This window comes from Macrotis lagotis, chromosome 2 (assembly GCF_037893015.1).
Source record: "Macrotis lagotis isolate mMagLag1 chromosome 2, bilby.v1.9.chrom.fasta, whole genome shotgun sequence".
NCBI classification, from domain to species: domain Eukaryota; kingdom Metazoa; phylum Chordata; class Mammalia; order Peramelemorphia; family Peramelidae; genus Macrotis; species Macrotis lagotis.
The window spans coordinates 128,551,613-128,568,377 of NC_133659.1; the positions used below are offsets into that span (position 1 = coordinate 128,551,613).

General features: G+C 37.8%; 1 long non-coding RNA gene across 1 annotated transcript; it reads left to right on the plus strand.

The window, feature by feature from the left end:
* The first annotated feature begins 8,111 nt into the window (after positions 1-8,111).
* On the plus strand, positions 8,112-9,733 carry LOC141511177 (uncharacterized). The gene is made up of 3 exons (XR_012475280.1): positions 8,112-8,252; positions 8,776-8,870; positions 9,635-9,733. It is a non-coding gene; the product is annotated as an uncharacterized LOC141511177 (long non-coding RNA).
* The last annotated feature ends 7,032 nt before the right edge of the window (positions 9,734-16,765 follow it).

The following is a 16,765-nucleotide window of genomic DNA, read 5'->3' on the forward strand; positions in this document are numbered from 1 at the left end:
TCCACTCTTTCTGGAGAACAATTTGAAATTATGCCCAAAGGGTAACAAAAATATGTATACCCTTTGATCCAGCAATATCACTACTGGGTCTATACCCTGAAGAGATGATGAAAAAGGGTCAAAACATCACTTAATACAAAAATATTCATAGCAGCCCTGTCTGTGGTGGGAAAGAACTGGAAATTAAATGAATGTCCTTCAGTTGGGGAATGGCTTAACAAACTGTGGTATATGTATGTCATGGAACACTATTGTTCTATTAGAAACCAGAGGGACGGGATTTCAGGGAAACCTGGAGGGATTTGCATGAACTGATGCTGAGCAAGATGAGCAGAACCAGAAAAAAATTATACACCCTAACAGCAACATGGGGGTGATGATCAACCTTGATGGACTTGCTCATTCCATCAGTGCAACAACCAGGGACAATTTTGGACTATCTGCAATGGAGAATATTCAGAGAAAGAATTGTGGAGTTTGAACAAAGACCAAAGACTTACCTTCAATTTAGAAAAAAAAAAAAAACCTGTTATCTTATTGTGTAATTTTGCTATCTCTTATACTTTATTTTTCTTTCTTAAGGATATGATTTTTCTCTAATCACATTCAACTGAGATCAATGTATCATGGAAACAATGTAAAGACTAACAGAATGCCTTCTGTGGGGGGTGAGGGGAGGAAAGCAAGAATGGGGGGGAATTGTAAAACTCAAAATAAATAAAATCTTTCTAAAATGGAAAAAAAGAGTATATATTAGCTTTCATAGTATTATCATTTCTATCATATATTGATAAGATCTAGTCATGAGAACTGGATGTTATTCCAGCTATTCAAAATGTTCTTTATTTCTTTTAAAGAATTGAATCTGTACCAGCTATTTTTTGTGTATCTAGGGAATCAATCTTCTAAAACATACAAAAGACTTGTAATTTGGAATTCCTGCATTCTAATTTAGAATTTACATTCTAATCAGTTAAATACTGACTAGAAAGAGGCATTGTAGACTAAGAAAGCTACTGTAGATTTACATGTTTGATTCAGGAACAATTGAGAGTTGATATAATCGTAGTTTATGATTCCAGAAACGGAGTCTGGGATTGGGAGGGGGGAGAAGAATAAATAGTGGGCTGGTGCCCCAGGGAAGAAATCTCTGGTCTGACCTTATAAACATTTGGGGAGGAAACTGCAGGGGGTGACCAGAGGGAAAGAGAGAGGAAAGTGAAACATGGCTGGATTTTCTTGAAATATCATTGGTCTACCATGTTGTTAGTAAAGACTGGCATAAATGTAGATTTATCAAAAATATATTTTTGTTGGTTTTTTTTTTGTTCTTAGGTTTTTGCAAGGTAAATGGGGTTAAGTAGCTTGCCCAAGTCCACACAGCTAGGTAATTATTAAGTGTCTGAGACCAGATTTGAACCCAGGTACTCCTGACTCCAGGGCTGGTGCTTTATCCACTGCACCACCTAGCCACCCCTCAAAGATATCTTTTGCAGAAGAATACCACCATCCTCATTCTTTAAATGGTTCTTTTTCTTGTTTCTCTTTCATTTTTCAATGAATCCTCTCTGACCCCTAATACCCAAACTGAGCCCTCCCTTGTAACAAATAAATATTGTTTTTCAATCATGACCAACTCATCCTGATTCTGTATGGGGTTTTCTTGACTAAGATACTGGAATGGAGGGAGGGGCAGCTAGGTGGCCCAGTGGATAGAGCCATCAGACCTGGATTCAGGAGGACCTCAGTTCAAATTTGACCTCAGACACTTAACAATTCTCTAGTCATGTGACCATGAGCAAGTCACTTAACCACATTGCCCTAAAAAAAACAAAAAAATAAATAAATAAGATACTGGAGTGTTTGCCATTTCTTTCTCCAGTGGATTAAGGCAAACAGAAATTACATGACTTGCCCAGGATCAAACTGCTAATGAATGTCTGACTGCTCATGAATGTCTGAATTGGGATTTAAACAGTTCTAATTCTAGACCCAGTGCTCTAAACACTGAGTGACTTAGCTGCCTCCAAGGCAAAAAGAGTTTAAGTGATTTAAACAAGGTATCACACAAACAATAAATATAGTCAGACAAAATACATCAACACAGTGACTAAGATTATTGCTATTTTCCCAGAATATGTCATTTGGTCTATTGTCCTAAAATGCCTTCTATTCTGAATGACTTATGGAATTTTTTTAAAGGTTTTCCACCTACAAGGGCTTCCTCTGCAAATAATTCTGCATAAGAGTCTACATTGCCAAGCTCTGTAGAGAACTTCAAAAGAAGGGAAGAATTCACTTATTGCTTACCATTGCTTACCATCCACAGGCCAATGTACATATGGGGCAAATGAACCAGGATTTCGGGAGTACTCATGTTTCTATATAGTACATTTGTAGCAAGTCTGAATTTGGTTTCTTCTGAGTTTACCAAGATATGCTCCATTGTTGAGAACACTTGTGGATGCTTACTACATATGCCAAATATGTAGCAAATGATATCTATTTTTCCCTGAAAATATCTACAAAGCTTAATTGGGACATCTTGCTAAAATGAAGGGAGGAGGAATAGGGGAGATAACTGGAAACTGACAGAGAATAAATGTCCCTTTGTGGGGAACTGGAAACTACATCTGACTTGGTAACACTCAAATGGACCCTCCTATCCATTAGACCAGATATTCAGGATTGTTCATGATTTAATTATACCTGCAGAACTAGGATTGCCATGTATCTGAAATTCACTCATTCTTTCACATTTCAAGTCTCAGGTTGATGTGTCTTCCAAATTCCCCTAGTAACAAGAGGAATAAGTTGCTTCTAGGAAAATGGGGTTGAGGGACAAATATGAGCTACAAAAGACAAAATTATGGTAGCCAAGTCCATGCCCCTTCCCTAGTGAGGGATCCTCTCTAGACACAGCAAAGTCCTAAGTCTTCCTCTAGGGGTCGCTGTAAATGCAGGGAGATACCCTATCATTTTGGTAGGGTATTAACTGTGTAATCAATTATGGCATATTATGATGCCCCTGTGGAAGTATGGAGCACAGTAGAGCAGGAGATTTAAGGAGGAGGAAAATCACATTTTTTTTCTATTAGCTTAAAGTTGATATATTATGGAGTTAGGTTGCTTCTTTTGCCTAGACTCAGAATTTGGGAAGGGCATTATCCCCATCCTTCAGATGCTTCTCTGCCATGGGGAAAGTGAGGAAGAGAGACTGGGGACTAGGAAATTTTAGATTAGCAATATTTAAGTAAGTTCAAAAGTAGAGAAACTGAAAATATTAGTGAAAGAATGAGGTTCTAGCACCTAATCTGGAGTCTGTGAACTTTGTTTTTTTAAAAAATATTTTTAGAGGTTCCCCTACTCAAGGTAACCTGGAAAAGAGCAGAAAGGCTCTGCTCCCTGGGGTCGGAGGGGGGGCCCCCCAGAGGGGTAGCCCACCAGAGTTAAAGAACTTCAGCCTTCTGGAGGCAGCCCCAGGGAGCTGGGAGCCGTGGCTCCCAGCAGTGGGGGAGTCTCCTGAGCTACGCCCTGGGGAGCACCAGGCACAACTGGGGGGAAGGGAGGGGACCTCTGCCAAAGTGAGCATGTGAAGCCCAACCCTCAGGGCACACAGCAGTCAAGTGGCCCAGGCAGTCCTGATCCAGGAAACAGAAGCAGGTGGAGCCAATAAGCAGGAGCCCCCAGGGCATGAGATGAGCTGAGGGAGGGGAGTGAAGAGAGACTGCTGAGCTCTGTCCTCTGTCCCTGGAACAGGACTTCTGGGGTTCTGACCACATTCAGATCCTGATCCCAGTCTAGGCCCCCATAGAACAACAGCCCCCCCACCTCAGCCCCGTGGCAGAGGGGGGAGCTTATGGTCATTCAAAGACCAGGAGGGAGGACAGAGCCTCACACACTGAGAACCTTATGGGACTGTCCCAAAATCTCAGGAAGCACTCCAAAACCAGGCTTAGGCTGGGAAAATGAGTAAGCAGAGAAAAAAAGAGGAACATCATTGAGAAATATTTTGCCTATGAGCCCAAGAAGGATCAAAACTCAGTCTGAAGATGAGGAAGCACAAGCTCCTGCATCTAAAGACTCCAAGAAAAACAGAAATTGGGATCAGGCTATGACAGAGCTCAAAAAAGACTTTGAAAATCAAATGAGGGAGATAGAAGAAAAACTGGGAAAAGAAATGAGAGAGATGCAGGAAAAAACATGAAAATGAAGTCAGCAGCTTAGTCAAGGAAATCCAAAAAAATGCTGAAGAAAATAGCATGATAAAATAAAACAGTTCAAAAAAGTTATTGAGGAGAAAAATGCTTTAAAAAGCAAAATGGGCCAGATGGAAAAAGAGATAAGAAAACTCTCTGAGGAAAAGAAATCCTTCAGACAAAGAATAGAACTCAGGGAGATTGATGAATTTACAAGAACTCAGGACTCAATACTTCAATTTACAAGAACTCAGGACTCAATACTTCAAAACCAAAAGAATGAAAAATTAGAAGAAAATGTGAAACATCTCATTGAAAAAACAACTGATATGGAAAACAGATTTAGGAAAGATAATTGTAAAATTATTGAAATACATGAAAGTCATGATCAGGAAAAGAGCCTTGACATCATTTTCAAAGAATTACTACAGGAAAACTGCCCTGATATCCTAGAAGCAGAGGGTAAAATAGAAATGGAGAGAATCCACTGATTTCCCCTGAAAAGAGATCCAAAAAAGACAACCCCCAGGAATATTATAGCCAAGTTCCAGAACTCCCAAGTCAAAGAGAAAATATTACAAGCAGCCAGAAGGACACAATTCATATATTGTGGATCTGTAATCAGGATCTCACAGGACTTAGCAGCAACTACATTAAAAGCTCATAGGGCTTGGAATATAATATACTGGAAGGCAAAAGAGCTTAGAATATACTGAGAATCAACTACCCAGAAAAACTGAATGTCCTATTCCAGGGGAAAAAGATGGACTTTCAGTGAACCAGGGGAATTTCAAATGTTCCTGTTGGAATGGCCAGAGTTGAACAGAAGGTTGAGGATTTGGGTGAAGCATAGAGATTGGAGGAAAAGGGGAAAATATGAGGGACTTAATGATGATGAATTGCATGTATTCCTGTATAGAAAAATGACACTGATAATACTCATATGGACCTTCTCAATTAACAGAGCAGGTAGAGGGAGCTTTTATGGATGAAGCACAGGAGAAAGCTGAATTTGAAGATAAAATATGGTATAAAAATGGAGTCAATAGAAAAAAGGGAAATGTAATGGAAGAAAGAAAAAGGAGAGGGGGAATAGGCCAAGATATTTCATATAATAAGATTTTTCTTTATTACAATGAGCTATTGCAATGATATGGAAGGGGGGAAGGCAAGGGGAATGAGGGAATCTTCACTCTCATCAGAGGTGGCTAGGAGAGGAAACAGCATATATACTCAATGGGGTATAGATATCTGGAGTAAGAAGGGAGGGGGACAGGGGGAAGGGGTGGGGATGTGAGTGATGGAGGAGAGGATGGACCATGGGGGGAGAGTGATCAGATATAACACATTTTCTTTTTTACTTCTTGCAAGGTTCTGGGATTGGATGGCCTGTCTGGGACCATAGGGCCAGGTAGATGCTGGGCCTAAGGGGTGGTATGGGGGCTCAGGGCCACTTGGCCCTAGGGCCAGAGATCTCTCTGCTGGGCCACTGAACTACCCTACAGCAGAGTCAGTGAATGGAGAGAGAAAATATAGTACATGGTAGTGGAGAAATATGAAAGGAGGGAATTGCAATCAATAATGGCAAAGGTGGAAAAATATGGAAGTAACTTCTGTGATGGACTTATCATAAAGAATGAGATCTACCCACAACAGAGTTGGTGGTGTTAGAACACAGACTGAAGCACATTTTTTATTATTATAATTTTTTGGGGGGGGTACATGGCAAATGGGGCTGGGTGACCTGCCTGGGGCCACATAGCAGGGTGATCGTTGGGTGTCTGAGGTCAGATTTGGACCCAGGTGCTCCTGGCTCAAGGGCCAGTGCTCTGTCTGCCACCCAGCCGCCCCTACTATTATTACTATTTTATTTTATTTGGGGTATTTTTTTCTTTTTTTTTTATTTTTGCAGGGCAGTGGGGTTGGGGTGGCTTTCATGTCACACAGCTGGGTGATTGTTGGGTGTACAGGGCTGGATGTGGGCTTGGGTGCTCCATCCACTGTGCCACCTGGACAAACTTACAATTATTACTATTATTTTTTTTAATTTTAATTTTAATTTTTTTCTCTCCCCTTTACTTTATTGCTCAAGGGAGTCTATAATTTGGGGGAGGGGGTATTTTGTTTACTCTTAAACAAGAATATTTTATTAATGTATAAAAAACATTATTTGTACAAAATGATAATAAAGAAATATTAAAGAAAAAAATAAAAAATACTTTTAGAACTGTATTTCTTTTTCTTTTTTTTTTTTGCAAGGCAATGGGGCTAAGTGACTTGCCCAAGGTAGAATTGTATTTCAATATAATTGATTTCCTTTATAACTCAACATATTTAAACATTCAGCATATTAAAAATATCCTTCTGAGAAAGAAACCATAAACTTTACCATATTGCCAAAAGAGTTCATGACACTGAAAGGTTAGGAATTTCTTACAAAAATATTCATCGCAGCTCTGTTTGTAGAGGCAAAGAATTGGAAATTGATGGGATGTCCATCAATTGGGGAATGGCTGAACAAATTGTATGTTAATGGAACACTATTGTTCTATAAGAAATCATGATGGATGGGATTTCAAAAAAGCCTAGAAAAACTTACTTGGACTGATGCTGAATGAGATGAGCAGAACCAGAAAAATATTTTACACTAACATGGGGTGATGATCAATCATGATGGACTTGCTCACTCCATCAGAGCAATAATCAGGGACAATTTTAGGGAATCTGTGATGGAGAATACCATCTGTATCCAGAGAAAGAACTATGGGATTTAAACAAAGACCAAAACTTATTATCTTCAATTTTTAAAAAAGCTATCTTATGTATTATTTTAATTTTGCTATCTCTGATGTTTTCTTTCTTCCTTTTGGATCTGATTTTTCTCTTACAACACATTCAGTTTCAATGAATGTTTATCATGGTTGCAAATGTAAAGCCTATATCAGATTGCTTGGGGGGGGGGAAGGGAGGGAGGGAGAAAAATTGCAAAACTTAAAACATTGCAAAAAATGATTGTTAGAAACTATCACTGTATAATGGAAAACAAATAAAATATTTATATAATTAAAGAAAAGAATTTCTTATCTAAATTTTATGGGAAGGGATGAAAAGATATTATGGTTATAATGCCTAACTTCAGAGAATGAAGAATTCTCTAGCTTCTTCCAGGCTCTTAAAACATGGATTTTGGGGTGACTCTGGACAAATCATTTAACTTCAGCCTCAAATTCCTCATCGATAAAATGGGAATAATATTAGCACCTATCTCACAGTGATGTTATGGAGAGCAAATAAGATAATATATGTAAAGCATTTTATAAACATTAAAACTCTATTTAGGGGCGGCTAGGTGGCGTAGTGGATAAAGCACCAGCCTTTGAGTCAGGAGTACCTGGGTTCAAATCCGGTCTCAGACACTTAATAATTACCTAGCTGTGTGGTCTTGGGCAAGCCACTTAACCACGTTTGCCTTGCAAAAAACCCTAAAAAAAACTCTATTTAAATGCTTATATTTAAATCCACTTCAATTTGAATTGATTTTCATTTCCCTCTGAATATCTTTCCCACAATAATTACTCATGGTCACATGATATAACATTTTAGTGGTGAAAAAGAATAATTTATTTAAGGTAGAAATGTAGAATAAAATTAGGAAAATATATTAACAGCAAACATTCCCAGTCATCACAGCCCAAAGCAAACCACTTCCCCACACATTTGCCAGGGGACACTGGCCTTGGCAGGAACTACAGAATAAAGATACTCATGTAGGGGGTCAGCCCTAGAACCAAAGAACACTGTAGAAAACCTTGCTATTTAGTTTCAGTAAAGCAGCCAAGTAAATAGGATGTCAGAGGCAACAAAGGATACTTTCTCTGACACTTTCTCTGGGGTTTCTTTTCAGTCCAAACAGTCCTCCTTGCTATAGAAATACCCAGATACTCTCTCCAATGACTCCTAACTATCAGGAAAAAAAAAAAAGGCAGCCTCAGAAGATTTATCTGTCATTGTCCAGGGGAAGGAGAAAAACCTCATTGTCTACAAATTAGCAGAGTGAGTCAGAATCACTTCTTGAAGTGACCCTTTATTTTCCCCCATCCATTATTTTTTTTCTTTTTAGGTTTTTGTTTTTGCTTGGTTTTTTTTTTTTTGCTAGGCAATGGGGTTAAGTGGTTTGCCCAAGGCCACACAGCTAGGTAATTATTAAGTGTTTGAGATTGGATTTGAACCCAGGTACTCCTGACTCCAGGGCCAGTGCTTTATCCACTGCGCCACCTAGCTGCCCCTCTTTCTTGTTTTTTGAAACAGTAGGTTATTTACCCAGTGTCACATCACTAGTAAATGTTGAGGGCAGATTTGAACTCAGGTTCTCCTGATTCCAGGACTGATGTTCTATCCTCTGTGCCACCTAGTTGCCCCACCCTTTTTTCTTTAGGAAAAAAAAATCTCTTGTAAAAAGATCCTCTCCATCATGAGTTTCTCTAGTTCCAAAATATTATGGGAATATTGCAGTAGTCCATTGAGAAATTCAAACTCCTTTCCAAAAAGACAAAAGAAATTTCTTTCTCTTTCTTAGATTAAAGAGATTTTCCTATCCACACTTGGTTCTACACTGCAGTAATACTATGCTGGGAAATTTCAAGCCAGGAGCCACTGGAGAGAGAGCCTGAGGTATGTTCAGTTATATCAGTTTAGTTCCCTTTAATTCAATTAAGTCTGAAAGATAGTTTTAAAAAAACTTTTTAGCAATTAAAAAAATAACCTTACAACTAGCCTATGTGGCAGGGACTTTCCAGTCTTTTCAGGTTATATATGATGATATTCTAGCTGCACAATGGGCTCTATTCCTATGAATCTGAAATGGATTAGTAGTAGAAATTGCTTCCATCGAATGTATGTCCTACCCTACTCTCTTAGGGCCAGGATGACTGCATTATTTACCCCTCAAGGTTCTAGGGGGCAACCCTGAGGAATTGAGATATCTCTTTTCTCTCATGTCATTGGCTCAAATACCCAGAGCTGGGTTCCTCTTATTATTATACCTCTATTATTATAATACCAGTGACTTTACAACATCTTGTCATTCAGTTAGTAAACATTTATGGAGCATCTACTCAGTAGGTACTGTGCTAAACCCTAGAGATACAAAGAAAGGCAAAAGACAGTCCGGGCTCTCAAGAGACAAATGGTCTAATGAGGAAATAACTCTGTACAAATATTCTATATATAAATTAAATTGGAAATAATCAACTAGAGTAAAGGCATAGGAAAGGTTTCCTAAGGAATGTGTAATTTTATTTTTTCCCCACTAAAGCATTTTATTTTTTCCAATTACATGTAAAGATAATTTTCAACTTTTATAAGATTTTGAGTTTCTAATAGTTCTCCCTTTTCCTCTCCTTTTCCCCCCTTCCCCTACCTTCTCTCCAATACAGCAAGCAATTTCATATAGGTTATGCATGTACAATCATATTGATCATATTTCCACCTTGGTCATGTTGTGAAAGAAGAATCAGAAAAAAAAGTAAAAACTATAAGAAAGAAAAATCATAAAAAAGGTAACAAAAAATTAAAAATAGGATACTTTGATCTATGTTTAGACTTCATAGTCTCTTTCTCTGCTATCCATAGATGACATTTTCCATCAGGAGTCTTTTGTAATTGTCTTGGAGCATTATATTACTGAGAAGAGCTTAATTCAATCATAGCTGATCATCACATAATGTTTTTGTACTCATGTATAATGTTCTCCTGGCTCTGCTCATTTTACTCAATATCAATGAAAGTCTTTCCAGATATTTCTGAAACCTGCCTGTTCATCATTTCTTTTGGGTTTTTTTTGTTTTGGGTTTTTTTGCAAGGCTATGGGGTTAAGTGACTTGGCCAAGGTCGCACAGCTAGGTAATTATTAAGTGAGGCTGGATTTGAACTTTGTTCCTCCTGACTCCAGGACTGGTGCTCTATCCACTGCAACACATAGCTGTCCCTATTCATCATTCCTTATAGCACACTTGTATACCGTTACATTCTTATATCATAACTTGTTCATCCATTCTCCAATTGACAGACATCCCCTGAATTTCCAATTCTTTGCCACCACAAAAAAAAAAGCTTCTATAAATGTTTTTGTACATGATTTCTTTGGGATATAGACCTAGTATTGCTGAATTAAAGGGTATGCACAGTCTTTTGAGTATTGTTCCAAATTATTCTCCAGAATAGTTGAACCAGTTCACAACTTCATTAACAATGCATAAGTGGGGGCAGCTAAGTGGCACAGTGGATAGAGCACCGGCCCTGAAGTCAGGAGGATCTGAATTCAAATTCAACCTCAGATACTTAATAAGTGCTTAGCTGTGTGACCTTGGGCAAGTCACTTAACCCTATTGCCTTAAATAAAATTTTTAAAGAAATAATGCATAAGTGTTCCAACTTCCCCCGTCTTCTCCAACATTTATTATTGTCATTTTCTGTCAGATTATCAATCTGATAGGCATGAGGTGATACCTTAGAGTTGTTTTATTTGCATTTTCTCATCAATAGGGATTTAGAGCATTTTTTAACATATGACTATAGATAGCTTTACTTTCTTCATCTGAAAATTGCCTGTTCATATCCTTTGACTATTTATCAATTGGGGAATGACTTGTATTCTTATGAATTTCCCTCATTTTTCTATATATTTTAGAAATGGGGCCTTTATCAGGAACACTAACTATGAAAATTGTTTCCAGCTTTTTACTTTCCTTCTAATCTTGATTACATTGTTTTTGTTTGTGCAGAAATCTCCCTTCTCAACCAACTTTCGCAGTTTCCTCTCCCCTCTCAAATAAAATATAAATTCCTTTGTTTAGTTTTTAAAATCCTATAAAAGCCTATATATGGCCCCAACTTTCCAGCCTCATCACCCATTATTCTCTTTTATATATATATATATATATTCTTTGATCTAGTCAAATTAGCTTAGCTTTGTCTTTGATCCTAATTTCTGACACTCCATTTCCCACCTCCACAACTTTGTATTGGTCATTCCCCATTCTTGGACTGTGATCCCTCCTTGCCTCCATCTCAAAGAATAACCCTCTTCCTTTGAAATGTAACTCAGATACCATCTTCTACATGAAGCTTTTCTTGATCCCCCTCTTCCCAATGACTAATATCCTTTGTCCCATAGTAGCTTTTATTTAACTATAATATGCATGTATTAGCTTTATATTTTATATTTTTGTATGTATTTTACTGTGTATCTCTTTGTCTCCCCATTAGAACTTAAACTCAGGAAGGAGCAGAACCAAGAGAATATTGTATACATTAACAACAACATTGTGGAGCAGCTAGGTGGCACAGTGAATAGAGCACTGGCCCTGGAGTCAGGAGGACCTGTGTTCAAAGGTCCTGAGACACTTAATACTTAATTAGGTGTGTTCTTGGGCAAGCCACTTAACCCCATTGCCTTGCAAATAACCCTAACAATAAATGCCTTCTGTGGGGGGTGGGGGAGGGAAGCAAGAATGGGGGAAAATTATAAAACCCAAAATAAATAAAATCTTTCTTAAAAAAACCCCAACAACAACCTTGTGAGTTGATCAATTATGATGGATGCAGTTGCTCTCAGCATTTCAGAGATCTAGGACAACCCTGGGAGATCTCTTATGGATAATGCCAACCACATCCAGAGGGGGGAAAAAACAAAATCCACAGAATCTGAATGAGTACTATATTCACTTTTTAAAAACTTCTCTTATGTTTTGCCTTCCTATCCCATGTGTTTTACATACCTAAATATTTTAACCACAAATGTATACAACTTTTATCAGACTGATCACCACCGAGGGGAGGGAAAGGGAGGATGGTTTAAAAAAATACATAACTTATAAATTTGCAAGTGCATGAATGTGGATAAACTTCCATATCATGTAATTGGAAAAATGGAATAAAATTTCAATTAAAAAAGAATGTAAGCACATTGTGAGTAGAGTTTTTTCATTTTTTTATATTAGCACAATGTCTGACATAAAATTGGGACTTAATGAATAGTTATTCTAGTTGTACAAAGACATTAAATAAACCATTGGTACCATGGCCGTGCCTCATCTTTATTTAGTGGAAATTTAAAGACATAAAATTTGGGGGGACAAACCAAATCTGCTAATCTTATACCAGGGTATACAGACAATGTTATAACTTCTGATTTTTAAAAAGAGAATATGAAGGAGAGGTAGAAATACAGAGAAATTATCACTTACCATCTCCATGTGTCTCTAAAGCTGCATGGCAACCAATTCCTGAAACTGGACAGGGAAAGAGAAGCTAGGTCACTATTATTCCCTCCAGGTCAATAACACTTAACCTCTCACCTTGTCGATGTACTCACATGGTGTTCTCAAGGTTTGTTTTCCCTGATGGACTTATCCCAATGTTTGCCCGAGTCATTATAGATCAATAAAAATAACAGTTCTCTAAACAAATGTACACAGTTTGACAGAGTATGTCCACTTTTCACCTAAGCATTATATATATATATATATATATATATATATATCCCTATAACTCATTCTGTCCTAACCTGGCATCCTTCACTCGACCTGTTGTCTACCTTAAAAGCCTGTATGTGTAATCACACCACAATTAGTTTACTTCCTCAGAAAGAATCAATTTAAAAGGCCATTTGTTTCATTAACATGTGCCTTCATTTGTTATTCTCTCTAGATTTACTTGATATGCTAGATTTGTACTAGTTACCAAAATGGACTATAATGTCTACAATAGTCTGATTGTCCCTGCTTGGGGCAAAAATAAGCTTACAAAAGGTACCTAAACATGGTGGGAATATGACTCCAAGAGTTAAGAGTTAATCATCCTCTAATCAGGGGCTGCTGAGGATGAAGTTCTCATAATGAAGTCCACAACCAAAAGAAATACTTTGCTATTGGTCATCTCTCTGTTCCTTCAATGAATGGATATGTCATAATAAAGCAATGATTCTTAGTCTGGAATCTGTGAACTTTAAAAAAAAATTATCACAATTGCAATATAAATTGTTTTCTTGTTGTCATATTGTATTTTGTTTTGTTTTTTGAGACTGAATCTTTCTATCTCACCCAGGCTGGAAGTTTAGTATCCACTATGGGCTTGATCCCAGCATTGAACAAATGAAAGCTTTAATTAGATCTTTTTTCAACCTGCATTATTTCTCTCCTCCTTAAGCAGTTGGTGACCTTCCACTACATCATAATGATGTCAACCTAAGTATGGACACCTGATTAACTCAAACCCAAGCTTTCTACTAGCTTCCCTAGCAGCAGGAACTGCATGGTGTACCTCCATGACTGGACAATTTATTTTATTTTATGCATTATAGGGAGTTCTGAGATTATATGTAGATTTTATGTGTTGACATGAGTCAAGATGTAGCTTGCAGGAAGCTAAAAATAACTATCTCAATACCCTAAACATCCTTCTCCTAGGAAGAATTATTCCTTCCAGGAGAGGAAGCAGAAGATTGGGGTCAGAGATTGACCATTCTATTCTCATTAGAGAGAGGGGGAAATGGGATACAATTATATCTATCTGCCTCCTTAAATATTATTAATATAGGGGAAATTGCTTTTAAATTCAAACAGTGCTACTGATCACTATCAGAAAGAGTACTCCAAGTTATATATTTAAGACTTGACTCTCATCCCATCAGATGCCAATTCCACAATGAATAGTAAATAAAACCATTTCTTCAAACAGAAGATATTGAGAAATATATACATCTGAGAATTTATACTAGGCAAGATACAAAGTAAAAGAGGTGTCTCATTAGAAGTGAAATAACCCAGTTCAACCAAGAGAGAGAGAGATTCAGATCTTTCTGAAGGGGAAATTCACAAAAATCTCTAGTGTAAGCTAGGAATAGGGATATAATTAAAGTTTCTGGCTCCTCTATAAGACTCTCACAATCTTTTTCTCTCTTCAGGGACTTGAAGAAAGTTTGGAACCAAGTATCCTCTCTCTCAAAATTATAACCCAATTTTATTTCTTATATCTTATTTCAAACTTTCACCAGCATAGTCCTTCCTATAGATATGGAGCATTGAGCAATCAATCTTTACCAATCAGGAGAGTCTAAGGCAAATATCTTTCACCCAGTGGTCACATATGTTTAAAATATTATTCTGAAAGGGGGAGTTTTAAAGGCTACAATATACCATCAAACAGATCCATAATGCAAATTGTTATAGGCAAGGGAAACTAAAGGAGTACAATGGGCATGTTTTCCTCCAACAATCTGATTCCAAGCAAATTAAATGCAATCCCCTATATTTCAGAACAGAAAGGAGAGCCTCTACTTTCTCCAGGTGAAATTTAAACAACTTATCTAATCAAATCATAGGTCATCCTGGTCCAATTTAAAAATCAGCTCCCTTTTGTAAAGGGAGAAAAATATGTAATGAGACAGCATGGTTTAATAAATCCTGAGTGCTCTATTGCCTCTGACATTGCTGTATGACCCAGGTTACTGAATTTATGAATTACTCAGTATGTTCAAAGTTAACACTGATTTTTATATTCAAAACAATCCCTCCTGCAATAATGCCAACATGTATTGTCAATTTTGGGGGACAATGAAATGGAAAAACAAATTCAGTGAAGGAAACCATGGAAAATAATTTTTTCTACTGGTTAAAGAAACAAACAAATCCCCAAACCACAAACTCCAGCTCATCCATATGACAAACAACATAACAAGACAATAAAATCATTTGGATGCGCAGTGAATAAAGCACAGGCCCTGGAGTCAGGAGTACCTGGGTTCAAATCCGGTCTCAGACACTTAATAATTACCTAGCTGTGAGGCGTTGGGGCAAGCCACTTAACCCCATTTGCCTTGCAAAAACCTAAAAAAAACCCCAAAACATTTGGATGCAGTCATTATTTAGAGGGGGGTGGGGAGGTGAAAGGCAGGGTGCAAGAAGATAAAGAGATGGCTGATGGCTTACTATGAAATTACAAGACCCACACCTTTGTAGTTATAACTAACTTCTGTAGAGTTAAAGGCCACCTTGTGGACAGTAAAGATACAGACCACACTGCTCTTATGTGAGAATGGATGGGCCAGAGGATCATAAAATTAGAGTTTAAAAGGAATTTGAAGACTATCCAGTTAATCTCCCTTATTTTACAGTTGAGGAAACTGAAGTACAGAGAGATTAAGTGACTTAATTACAGCCACATAGTTAGTAATTGTCTAAGTCAGTATTCAAATTCAGGTTTTCATAGCCAATCCCAGCACTCTATGCATTGTCCCCTACCCTCCTTGAGTGGTACCAAAAAGAAACAAAAATAAATAAATAAATAAAGCCCTAAATAAGATTTCATTTAACCACAACATAAGAACCCACTTTGTTCCCAAATGAAAAGAAAATAAAACAAACCCCACCTTATTAATAGACCTGATTTTCCCTTATAATACCTCTCTAATTTGACACATCTCAAACAGAAGTAATTGTTTTTACCTTTAAAACTATTCTTTCTGATTTCATTGTTATTTTCATTTGCCATGTCTCTTATGGTTAAAGCTTGATGTTATTTTAGGGTACTACATGTCACAGTGATGGGCTTGCAGTCAGGAAGACTCATATTCCCAAGTTCAAATCTGGCCTCGGACACTTAGTAACTGTGTGACCCTGGGGACAAAATTCCTGTTTGCCTCAGTTTCATCATCTGTAAAAAGAACAAAAGTATGAAATGGAAAACCACTCCAGTATCTTTGCCAAGAAAATCCCATATGGAGTCATGAGTAACTAGAAATGACTGAACAAGAAATTTTTTTTCCCCCAGTAGATTAGTGAATATTTTCACTCTGTACATAGAAGCCATCAAGGATTTGACCTTTGGGCTTGTCGGGGCTGCATCACAAGTATATGGCTCCTGGGGACAGCTAGGTGGCAGAGTGGATAGAGCACTGGTCCTGGAGTCAGGAGTACCTAAGTTCAAATACAGCTTCAGACATTTAACAATTGCCTAGTTGTGTGACCTTGGACAAGTCACAACCCCATTGCCTAAAATAAGTAAAAACAACAACAACAAAAATACAGAACAAGTATATGACTCCACACATCAACACTGGGGAGTTGGGGTGAGAACAGGTCATTCTAGCCCAGTCACAAGATGATAAGGTCTTCCAACAGAGGACCAAATGATCAGGTTCAATCTCTGATAATACAGTTTTTTTGTTTGGTTGGTTTTTTTAGGTTTTTGCAAGGCAAACGGGGTTAAGTGGCTTGCCCAAGGCCACACAGCTAGGTAATTATTAAGTGTCTGAGATCGGATTTGAACCCAGGTACTCCTGACTCCAAGGCCGGTGCTTTATCCACTCTGCCACCTAGCCGCCCCTGATAATACAGTTTTAATAAAGAAGTGAGAAGAACCCAGAAAGGTGGAAGGAAGAGAGGAGTTAAGTAGCAGATGTCCCTGCTTCCAAAACAAAACTGGTCTTACTACTTGGTGCTGCCCGTTCTTTGGACAGGAACCAATTTCTGCAGAGGGAACTGGCACCTGCTAGCTTTGAGACCTGG